Genomic DNA, 13,186 nt, shown 5'->3' on the forward strand with positions numbered 1-13,186 from the left:
TATTATACTAAAACATGATTTGGATGTGACCAGTCTCAAGAGCAACAGAAAACCAAAATTATTCAGTAATATTTTTAATATAAAACTAATTGACACATGGAGAGAAACCCATTCTGGGAAGAGATTTCAGCCATTTTTCAGGCACACACACTGCGTATTTAAGAATAGGATACAGGATTGTCAAATTGAAGCTGCAAATGTCTGACCAACAAACATCATTTCGAACAAAATCCGGCCAAAACCCTTGTCTCATCATGGTATGGACTCGTGATAGATGAGGGTCAAACTGTGTTTGTCAAGAGATGGCAAACACATGACAATATAAGATTACAATAGAATACAAAGAAACAAAACACATGCAGCCTTACTTAGCTTAGATAAAGAAAAAGTCTTTGATGGGCTTTGTTTAATTTTGTTAGAATAGAATAGAATCCTTGCTTGTGTTGAGTTCATGTCCCTATAACACCTTTGAGGTTCCTGGTCAAAAATTGTGCTGTTTATCACGCAAATGTGCTTAACTATATATATTTTTTCTTTTAAAGCTTTTATTTTCTACAAAATTGTGCAAAGCAGACATCTGTAACTTTACATTTGCAGACACAAATGTATTATTATATTATGCTCCTTTCGCATGCTACCAGAGTCATCCTGTCTTTTAAAAATCATATTTCTTATGTTACAAAAACAGCATTCTTCCATCTTCCAAACATTGCCAAGCTACGGAACATGTTACCTGTTTCTGATGCAGAAAAGTTAGTTCATGCATTCATGACGTCTAGACTGGACTACTGTAATGCACTACTAGGTGGCTGTCCTGCTTCTTCAATAAACAAGCTACAGGTAGTCCAAAATGCAGCTGCTAGAGTCCTTACCAGATCAAGAAAATATGATCATATTACCCCAATTTTACAGTCTCTGCACTGGCTACCTATTAGGTTCCGTATCACTTACAAAATATTACTTCTTACCTATAAGGCCCTTAATGGTTTAGCTCCTGCATACCTAACTAGTCTCCTACCACGCTACAATCCCTCACGCTCCCTAAGGTCGCAAAACTCTGGACTTTTGGTAGTACCTAGGATAGCAAAGTCCACTAAAGTCAAGTCAAGTCACCTTTATTTATGTAGCACTTTTAACAATACAGATTGTGTCAAAGCAACTGCACAGTATTTAAACAGCACAATAGTGTGTAAGTAACGCATTATTGTAAATAATCAATTTTCAGTTAAAGGCAGTTCATCAATGAATTCAGTGATATCATCATCCAGTTCAGTTCAAATAGTATACGAGGGAGGAGGGAGGGGAGCCTTTTCACATTTGGCTCCCAAACTCTGGAATAGCTTTCCTGATAATGTTCTGGGTTCAGATACACTCTCTATGTTTAAATCTAGATTAAAGACTCATCTCTTTAGCCAAGCATTCACATAATGTCTCTCATAACGGTTTAATCTCTGTTTTTGTTACAGTCAGTATTTGGTTAATTTCTCTTTTCTTTTGGGCGTTTGAGGTAAGTTAGTTGCTCCCAAAATTATTTAGTTAATCATTTTGTTTGTTATTTTAGGCCTTCCGATCATTAAACATTCCACTAGGTGGAAGAGGTGGATAAGACAGACATTCCTGTTTTTACTGCCTTGAGCAAGGTCATCTGATTGCTGAATGTCAGGCTTGGAAAAAGAGAAATGTTGAGGTTAAAAACTAAGAACTAAAGAACTAAAAACTCCACCCCTTTTAACTAAAATGCACTAGCCAGATTGCACTAGAAATCCAGTGAGAGAACACCAGGTGAAGTCAATTTATTAATTAGCAGGGCAGAACGGACTTCATGTAGAGTAGCAGTGGCTTGAACAAAAGAAAGATTCCTTTGTGCAGAGTTAAGCCTACTACAACAAAATGAAGCAGCAGCCGGTGAGCTTTATTTTTTATTTTGTAACTGGGTTGTTTTGTTGAATTGTGCTGTATTGGAATATTATAGGGTTTTGTATTAGTGTGTAGTTTGTAAATTAGGTCTCGTTTTCTATGTAGAAAGTATATTCAGATTAAGAGTGAATGGTTGAAATCATTAATTATTAAACTTATTCATTTAAAAAGCAGTGTATTTGGTATAAATGGAATATAAATAGCTGTTGTTTGATTGTATTTATTTGTGCTCTTACACTGTTGTCTGTGTTTGTGTCTAAGGTTTTTCACCTGCTTGACTAAATGACTGGTTGATTGATCATTGCATCAAAAGATTTGAAAAAAAAAGAAAGCAAATGGCCAATGAATGGAATCTGGTTTAATTCTTGTAGTCTTATCAAGTGGGAGAGTTCGAATTCTGCACACTGAAACTTTGTAAATGGTGAATCCACTTGACAGTGAAAAACCGGCTGTGAAGACTGGAGAAGAGAAACCAGAACAGCCAAGATCAGACACCTAGTAAGACAGTGAACTCATCATTTCTTCAAAGTCAAATTATCATTTGTCAAATCATAATTTCTTCTGTATCCTGCTATAATAAAAGATTTTAAAGCCAATAGAACTGCAAAACGCCAATTCTCCCAGCTGGCCAACAGTGTCATCAGGATGGACACAATATTGTCTGAAGAGGAGCTTAGATATAGTTTAAAAAAAACTCACAGTTGAGGGCAACAAAGTCATAGAAGCCAATGATGATGTGTGAGTGTGAGATGAAGCTAAAGGAGCTGAAGGATCTCATCCAAGAGACACTCTGGACTAACTTTGCAGAAGAGGAGTTAAGTATGGCGATAAAGGCTGCAGAGGACGAAACGGAGTGTGTGTCATCTATCTGACCCAGTGGCAACAAAGAGGCCTTTGATTTTATGCTTGATCATCTAGAAAGACTTAGTTGATGAAATGGCAAAAGAGCTGTACACACAGTGGAAATGCTGGGCCTCTTTCGTTGAGCAGAAAGACTTCCAGTGTCTTATACAACAGCTTGAGCAGACCTTTCTAAAGTTGGTTTCAAAATAATCAGATTTCATTCAAGATAAAGCAAAAGAAGACGGGTATCAGGTGTGATTTCTACCGTTGGAGAAGAGATTGGGAAGCCCTTCAGAGACAAGGAGAGCCGACTGGGTCAAAAGAAGTCAAAACGTTCCAGCTACTTGACAGTCTGGATAACAGAATATCAAGAGATCTTCGCTTAATGTCCTATAACACAGCAGATGATATCTTCCGTGTTTTGGAGAATCGCTTTGGAAGCCAATCTGCTATTGCTAGCAGTTAGAGGCCACTAACCTAAAAAGATTGTTGAGCTAATCCAGGCTGTTGAGAAAGCCCTTTAAGATCTGAGTGACCTTGGTAACACTGGCGCTATGAAGAATCCTTTAGTGACTAAGTCAATCGAAAGTAAACTCCCCGATACCTTGAAGAAGGAGTGGATTTTCTATGAGAAAAGCACTGCATTTCGACATTCTTTTAGCCTTTCTCAAGAGTCAGGAGAGTTTTTATGAGCAGCTGGATCAATTGAGGGATGAAGACCCTCTAAGAGAATCTCTCTTTAAGAGAGAGATTAGGTTTGAGCCAAGACAAGCTAGAACCAGAGCATAAGAAAAAGCTGTATTTCTGCAGAAAGTTTCGTATGCTCAAGCTCACCAAGGAGAAGAAGGATGCAGTAAGAAGACTGGGAGCCTACAGGAAATGTTTGGAAATTCATGATGGTGACTACTGTAAAACTTCATTTCTATGTAAAAATCTAAAGTGCAAGAATATGTGCAAAAGTTCTTCCCAGATGTTCCTCTCAGTGAATTGATAAGGCCAAGAGAGGTCTGTCTTTTAATTATCCACAAGGAAGGTCACCTAGCTCTTCAGAGAGCCTGCATTGTTGGAGATCTTGTGCTGTGGGATGGGCCATTAGGGAAAACTGTCGTTGGTGCTGTTTGAGAAGACTGCATTATCAGCTCACATATCCAAACCACACTATGCAAGGACTATGAGGACTGCTGCTGTGAAGTATGCAGAAACTCACTTGTGTGGGCCCTCTTCATCCTCTGCCAAGTCAGCAAGCTTCATTAACCATACAATCTCAGCAGTTTAGATCTGCAGCTACTACTCATGACTTCCTTGAGTGGTGGATATGGGATAGTATTGGTGCTGCTTGTGAGCCGAGATGTAGAAACTGCCAGCCAGGAGGAAGTGGTCTTACATATGTAACTTCTGATGATCATAGTGAGAAACCTCACTGGCATACCAGATATCCCTGGATAGAAGATCCAGTCACATTGCTGAATAATAGAAGGGCAGTTGAGATGATCATCCAGATGGTCTTTGGCAAACTTCAGACGGGCATGGACATGTGCTGGCTTGAGCAGGGGGACCTTGCGCACGCTGCAGAATTTTAATCCATGACGGTGTACAGTCGTGGCCAAAAGTTTTGAGAATGACACAAATATTAGTTTTCACTAAGTTTGCTGCTAAACTGCTTTTAGATCTTTGTTTCAGTTGTTTCTGTGATGTACTGAAATGTAATTACAAGCACTTCATACTTTTCAAAGGCTTTTATTGACAATTACATGATATTTATAAAAAGAGTCAGTATTTGCAGTGTTGGCCCTTCTTTTTCAGGACCTCTGCAATTCGACTGGGCATGCTCTCAATCAATTTCTGGGCCAAATCCTGACTGATAGCAACCCATTCTTTCATAATCACTTCTTGGAGTTTGTCAGAATTAGTGGGTTATTGTTTGTCCACCCACCTCTTGAGGATTGACCACAAATTCTCAATGGGATTAAGATCTGGGGAGTTTCAAGGCCATGGACCCAAAATTTCAATGTTTTGGTCCCCGAGCCACTTAGTTAGCACTTTTGACTTATGGCACGGTGCTCCATTGTGCTGGAAAATGCATTGTTCTTCACCAAACTATTGTTGGAAGAAGTTGCTGTTGGAGGGTGTTTTGGTACCATTCTTTATTCATGGCTGTGTTTTTGGGCAAAATTGTGAGTGAGCCCACTCCCTTGGATGAGAAGCAACCCCACACATGAATGGTCTCAGGATGCTTTACTGTTGGCATGACACAGGACTGATGGTAGCGCTCACCTTTTCTTCTCCGGACAAGCCTTTTTCCAGATGCCCCAAACAATCGGAAAGAGGCTTCATCGGAGAATATGACTTTGCCCCAGTCCTCAGCAGTCCATTCGCCATACTTTTTGCAGAAGATCAATCTGTCCCTGATGTTTTTTTTTTTTTGGAGAGAAGTGGCTTCTTTGCTGCCCTTCTTGACACCAGGCCATCTTCCAAAAGTCTTCGCCTCACTGTGCGTGCAGATGTGCTCACACCTGCCTGCTGCCATTCCTGAGCAAGCTCTGCACTGGTGGCACTCCGATCCCGCAGCTGAATCCTCTTTAGGAGACGATCCTGGCACTTGCTGGACTTTCTTGGACGCCCTGAAGCCTTCTTAACAAGAATTGAACCTCTTTCCTTGAAGTTCTTGATGATCCTATAAATTGTTTAGGTGCAATCTTAGTAGCCACAATATCCTTGCCTGTGAAGCCATTTTTATGCAACGCAATGATGGCTGCATGCGTTTGGTTAACAATGGAAGAACAATGATTTCAAGCATCACCCTCCTTTTAACATGTCAAGTCTGCCATTCTAACCCAATCAGCCTGACATAATGATCTCCAGCCTTGTGCTCGTCAACATTCTCACTCACCTGAGTTAACAAGACGATTACTGAAATGATCTCAGCAGGTCCTTTAATGACAGCAATGAAATGCAGTGGAAAGTTTTTTCGGGATTAAGTTAATTTTCATGGCAAAGAAGGACTATGCAATTCATCTGATCACTCTTCATAACATTCTGAAGTATATGCAAATTGCTATTATAAAAACTTTTCCAATTTCCAATATTTATGTAATTCTCAAAACTTTTGGCCACGACTGTATATCATATCAAGTGATCATAAGCTTATTACCTTTAGTGTGTTTCCATCTTCTCTGCAGATAATCAAGGAGCATGAAATTTTCTTTAGAAAAATCTGAGATATTGACCTAGACACTTTTACACATACTATCGGCGAACTACCATTTGTAACCTCCATTGATCAATACAATGCTGCCTTTACATCTAATTTGGATGAGTTTGCCCCTGTGAAGAAACGTCTCAGGTTACGTATGTAACCATAGTTCCCTGAGAACAAGGAACGAGACGCTTCGTCCCCTGGAGGACACTTGGGGAACTGCCTTCAGCAACGACAATGAACTTGACATTGGCAGGCGGTAGCGTATGACGTAACCAATAAGGCGACTGCTGGTATAAAAAGGGCACCTGTGGAATACGTCGTCCTCCTCTTTGTCTGAAGGAGACGCAAGCAGGAAGCCCGAAGCATGGCTAGGAGAGGCAGCGTCTTGTTCCCTGTTCTCAGGGAACTATGGTTACATACGTAGCCTGAGACGTTCCCTTTCGAAGGGAACTCGCGCTGTGTCCCCTCGAGGACGCTTGGGGAACGATATACCAACGCCGCCATGCTGAGGGATGAGTGCTCAAATGACTGTATTGAGGAGTCAAAAGGAACGTCATCCTTGCCCCAGCGAAATCGCTGTGGCCAGAGCTACAAACCTTTCCAGGCCAGCTCAGAGCTTGTCACATCATAGCTAGCTCACCCACCAGGCATGGAACTCTTAAGAGTGGAGGTCTCAGCATAACAACTCTCAAAGCGAGAGGAGACCTAGCTACACTCAACGCTAGAGACAGTAGTGAGGCTAAGAATAAACCTTTATACTAAAGCGGAGTCCTGGTGAGCAGAGGCTTCAGCAGACTGACTCTCAAATAGAGAAGGAAGCCTGACAATACACAAACCTGGTAGGGAAAACTCTTAAGAGGTGGAGGTCTCAGCATAACGACTGTCTAGCGAGAGGAGACCTAGCTACACTCAACACCTGAGGCAGTTAGTGAGGCTCAAGAAACAGCCTACACATAGAACTACCTGAGTGGAGCTCCAGAGAGCGGAGGCTTCAGCAAGAGGACTCTCTAAAACGAGAGGAATCCTAACAACAATCCTAACTCAATCCTTGTAGGGAAAACTCTTAAGAGTGGAGGTCTCAACATCACAATTCTCTAGGTAAGAGGAGACCTAGCTACACTCAACACTAGAGACAGTTAGTGAGGCTCAAGAAACAGCCTACACATTAGAACTACCTGAGCGGAGCTCCAGAGAGCGGAGGCTTCAGCAAGAGGATTCTCTAAAATGAGAGGAATCCTAACAACAATCCTAACTCAATCCTTGTAGGGAAAACTCTTAAGAGTGGAGGTCTCAACATCACAATTCTCTAGGCGAGCGGAGACCTAGCTACACTCAACACTAGAGGCAGTTAGTGAGGCTCAAGAAACAGCCTACACATTAGAACTACCTGAGCGGAGCTCCAGAGAGCGGAGGCTTCAACAAGAGAACTCTCTAAAACAAGAGGAAGCCTAACGCCACTCAATCCTCATAGGGAAAACTCTTATGAGTGGAGGTCTCAGCATAAAGACTCTCTAAGCGAGAGAAGACCTAGCTACACTCAACACTAGAGGCAGTTAGTGAGGCTCGAGAACAGCCTACACATAGAACTACCTGAGTGGAGCTCTGGAGAGCGGAGGCTTCAGCAAGGGGACCCTCTAAAACGAGAAGAAGCCTAACAGCTCTCAATCCTTCTTTTTTTTTTTTTTTGGAAAAAGTCTTTAAGAGTGGAGGTCTCGTCATAACGACCTAGCTACACTTATCAAACTACCTAAATGGAACGGTGGCTTCAGCAAGTGCCTAACAGAATTCAGGAAACTCATAAGAGTGGAGGTCTCACTTATTTTGCATAACAATATTTCCAAAAGGAAGGGACCTGACTACACTCAACACGTAGAGGCAGTTAAGTAGGGGGCGTCGACGCATATCCATGCTCACGCATTCCCTCGACATCAGCATAATTAGCATGCTGGTATCGGTGAATGCGGGCTGAATATGGTTTATCCCATGCCTTCTCGACCTCATTATGAAGATCGGACAGACGCACGGTCCATAACAGACAACAGCTCATCAAACGCGGGGCCGGCAGGCTGTGAGGCTCATCCGCCAAATCCTGCTCACCCTGGCAGATGATTGTCCCAATTTCCTCGAGAAAAGAGACAAACGAGAGCGGAGTTTCTTTAAAGAGAAACATTCACAATGAACGCACTCTGTTCCCTCGATAACAGAGCGCGCATGATCTTAACCTTACAAATAACGCAGGTCGTGCGCGTCATCTGGTGTTAGATTTCGCTGACACGGATCTGCACATTTCCTAAAACGCTTAACTTTAGACATCGTTCTTACCAACTCACGTTAGAACAAACGACTCTGAAGACAAAAAGAGCATGACGTATTCCACAGGTGCCTTTTTTATACCGGTAGTCACCTTATTGGTTACATCATACGCTACCGCCTGCCAGTGTCAAGTTCATTGTAGTTTTTCCATTCATGCTTCAGAATCGTTCATGCTGAAGGCAGTTCCCAAGCGTCCTCCAGGGGACGCAGCGTGAGTTCCCTTCGAAAGAGAACGTGTTGTTTCTTTTAAGGGGTCTTCACGGTGGTATACACCTGAGCTTCGTGAGCTTAAGGCAGCTGGCAGGCGGTTGGAGTGACAATATAGGAAATCTGGCCTGACAGTTCACAAACTTATGTATGAAGAGCATCAGATTGAGTACAATAATTCACTGAAAATGGCAAAAACAGTGTATTATTCAACGATTATTAGTAGTGGGGTTTCCAATCATCAAGTTTTGTTTAATACAATTAATAATCTAACCCAACCGATTACTAAGGTTAACTGCCTTACCACAGAGCAGTGCAATGATTTTCTTAAATATTTCTCATGTAAAATTGAGAATATTTATAATAACCTATCTCTGCTTCATCTGAATTATTAGACCTGCATCCTTTTTAATTCTCCTCATTCTTTGTTTTCAAGTTTTACTGCTGTTAGTTGTAAAACTATTTGAACTGAACTGGGATGATGATATCACTGAATTCATTGATGAACTGCACTGAAAATTGATTATTTACAATAATGCGTTACTTACACACTATTGTGCTGTTTAAATACTGTGCAGTTGCTTTGACACAATCTGTATTGTTAAAAGCGCTATATAAATAAAATAAAGGTTAGCTCTGAAATTGGTCTCAGCAATGAATTCTTCATCTTCTAAATTGGATCCACTTCCTACTAGTGTTTTGAAAAAGTGTCTACCAGTTATTATTCCTCATATTAAGGAGATGGTTAATACTTCACTTGTTTCTGGGATTGTTCCCCCAGCACTTAAAGTAGCAGCAGTTAAACCAGTTCTCAAGAAAATTGGGAGCGAACAGGTTACTAGAACCTTTTCAATCAGGGTTTAGGGCTGGACACAGTACGAAGAATGACCTTTTGAGGGTAATGAATGATCTACTTATTGCAGCAGATTCTGGGGCCTGTGGCATTTTGGTTTTACTAGATTTTAGTGCTGCATTTAACACCATTTGTCATAATATACTACTGGACAAGTTACATAAGTGGATTGGTCTTTCTGGTGTAAAAAAAACTGCTCAAAAACTGAAGTTCTATTGATTGCCACATCAGCTGCTGTAGATAAATGTAATAATTTTACATTTACAGTGGATGATTGTCATATTATCCCTTCTGTGCAAGTGCGGAATTTGGGTGTGATTTTTGATGCACAGCTGACTTTTAACACTCATTTTAAGAATGTTACCACAGTAGCTTTTTATCATCTTCGGAATATTGCACGTATAAGACCATTTCTCTCTATGCCTGATGCAGAAAGGCTTATTCACGCCTTTATAACATCAAGGCTAGATTATTGCAATTCACTATTTGCATGGTTACCTGCAAATTTGATCAAGAGGCTGCAATATGTGCAAAATTCAGCTGTTCTTGTTTTAACTTACACACCATCCCGTAGTCATATCACTCCTGTGCTTTCTGTACTAGTACTAGGGCCATTACTTTTTACACTTTACATGTTACACTTGGGAGATATCATCAGGAAACATGGTGTTAGCTTTCATTGTTACGCTAATGATACTCAGCTCTATATTTCTTTGCGGCCCGGTGAAACATACCAATTTGAAAAACTAACAGAATGCATAGCTGATATTAAAAACTGGATGACAAGTAACTTCTTACTGTTAAATTCTGAAAACAACAGAGGTGTTAATTATTGGACCTAAAACCTTGACAAGTAATAACCTAAAACACAGTCTAATACTAGATGGCTGCTCTGTAAATTCATCGTCATCAGTCAGGAACCTAGGTGTGCTATTCGATAGCAATCTCTCATTTGAAAGCCACATTTCTAGCATTTGCAAAACCGCATTTTTCCATCTTAAAAAAAAAATATCGAAATTACGACCTATGCTGTCAATGTCAAATACCGAAACATTCATTCATGCGTTCATGACCTCAAGGGTAGATTATTGTAATGCTTTATTGGGTGGTTGTTCTGCACACTTAATAAACAAACTCCAGCTGGTCCAAAATGCAGCAGCAAGAGTTCTGACTAGAACCAGAAAGTATGACCATATTAGCCCGGTTCTGTCAACACTACATTGGCTCCCTATAAAACATTGTATAGATTTTAAAATCTTACTAATTACTTATAAAGCCCTCAATGGTTTAGCTCCTCAGTACTTGAGTGAACTCTTATCGCATTATAGTCCCTCACTTCCACTGCATTCTCAAAACTCTGGCAATTTGATAATACCTAGAATATCAAAATCAACTGCCGGCGGCAGATCATTTTCTTATCTTGCGGCTAAACTCTGGAACAATTTACCTAACACTGTTCGGGAGGGAGACACAATCTGTCAGTTTAAATCTAGATTAAAGACACATCTCTTTAACCTGGCTTACACATAAAACATTAACACATTCCTATAATTCAAATCCGTTAAAGGATTGTTAGGCTGCATTAATTAGGTCAACCGGAACCGAAAACACCTCCCATAACACCTGACATACTCGATCCATTGTAGGAAGAATGGCATCTACGCTAATATTAGTCTGTTTCATTCTTATTCCGAGGTCACCGTAGCCACCAGACCCAGCCTGTATCCGGATCAGATGGTCACTGCAGTCCCCCGGATCCAGTCCGTACCCAGCTTAGATCATGGATCACCACCTGGAGATGACTTCAATAGCCGTGAATGTCAACCAGATGAGCTCCAGAGACGGATCATCAATGAGGACCTCGCCAACCTAGACGGCCATCGGCGCTACACCACAGGATCCTGATGAGTTCTCTACAATCAGACATTGGTACAAACTGCTGGTTTCGTCTGGCCAGAGGAGAACTGGTCCCCCGACTGAGCCTGGTTTCTCCCAAGGTTTTTTTCTCCATTTCTGTCACCTGTGGAGTTTGTTCCTTGCCGCTGTCGCTTCTGGCTTGCTTAGTTGGGGACACTTTCCAGCGATATCGTATACTATTTCAACTGAACTGGATGATGATATCACTGAATTCATTGATGAACTGCCTTTAACTGAAAATTGATTGTTTACAATAATGTGTTACTTACACACTATTGTGCTGTTTAAATACTGTGAAGTTGCTTTGACACAATCTGTATTGTTAAAAGCGCTATACAAATAAAGGTGACTTGACTTGACTTCTTGCCCGCTTTACGGTGTTAAAATTATATGCAGCATCGTAGTTTCCCAGTAGGGGTCGCTAGATGAACTGATTGACAGAGATCTAAAGAGCAATAGAAAAAGATTGTTCCTAACTGGTTTGCACGAGGTAAAGAAGCTTTATTTTTTCATTGTAATTTTACTGTATAAAATAAGACTGTTTCGACATAAGATGGTTCATTTCATCTTATAAACTGTTGGAGCATGATCGTTGGAATTTAAAAGGAGTTCTGATGATTGAGATTTTTTTTTTTACTAACTCTGGTGAGTTTTTGTGCTGAAAGAAATGTTTACTTGATATACTTTAACTGGGTAATAGTTAAACAACTTGTATATATGTTATAGTTTATAAAAAAAACTGTTAAAATATTATGTCTATTGAGTTTTACTAACAGAGATTGGAGAAACTGATAGATTTAATTCTTGTAAATTTATCTCACAAAGTAGGCTGCATGGTATATTTTGGAGAAAAAAATATTCTGAAATTCAGATGATTAAACTTGTGTTATGAGTTAATTTGCTGCATTTGGGATTACTCATAAATTGTATGGAAAGTTAAAGTGAACCTGAGAAATATTAACTGTGAACTTGTGTCGTTTTATGTAGTTTTTTTTTTTTTTTTTTTACCTGATTCTGTCGAGTGATATCATACTTGATAGTGCTTATGAACAATGGCGAGCCAGACCTGATGACTTTGTGAAGAGGGCCACCTGCTCTCTTTCCAATTGGAACTAATTTCATCGAGGGATCATTCAATTGCAGATAAGCTTCCTGCTGAAAAAAACCCCATAAACAATAGAAACCATTACAGAAATCCTAATGGTTTCCATTACAAAACCATTACAAACCATCAGCCATCAACCATTAAAACCATTACCAAATGGTTTCCATTACATAGTGTGTTTTGGGCATATTCCAAAACACATATTCCAAAATCATTTTCTTGATTTGCACATAATAGTTTCCATTGCAGTTTTGTATTGGTTGTGAGGGTTCCGTTAAAAAAACAATAGATATTACAGACATTTTAATGATTTTCACTACAAATACCATTACAAACCATAAACTTTGAACCAATTACATTACGTAGTGTTATTCCATTAAAATTTTGTGGTTTGTATTGGTTTCCATTACAGATTTGTATTGTTTTTTTGTTTACACATTTTAATGGTTTCCATTACAGATTTATATTGGTTTTGACCTGCACATTTTTAATGGTTTCTATTGGAAATTTGTACTGGTTTTGATTTGCACACTTTTAAAGCAACACTAAGTAACTTTTCCCTCAATGCTCCCTCTACAGGTAAGAAGCGGAATTGTCCATTACCGCTGTCGTAAATAATTTAGCCTACCGTCCTGTCACATGCACGTTATTTGTTTGAAAGGCTATACAGGAGCGGCTTTGGAAATAACGATGTCCAGTGACAAGGTAGAGTATGTTGTATGACTTTATAAAAGTGTGAAAACCTTTTGTGAAGCCTGCCGTGAAGCAAGTTGCATTTGTAGTATCATTTGAACTACAAAACCGCGACCCGACGACCCAAACTTACATAGCG

The sequence above is a fragment of the Garra rufa genome, chromosome 23 (genome assembly GCF_049309525.1).
Source record: "Garra rufa chromosome 23, GarRuf1.0, whole genome shotgun sequence".
Classification (NCBI taxonomy): Eukaryota; Metazoa; Chordata; class Actinopteri; order Cypriniformes; family Cyprinidae; genus Garra; species Garra rufa.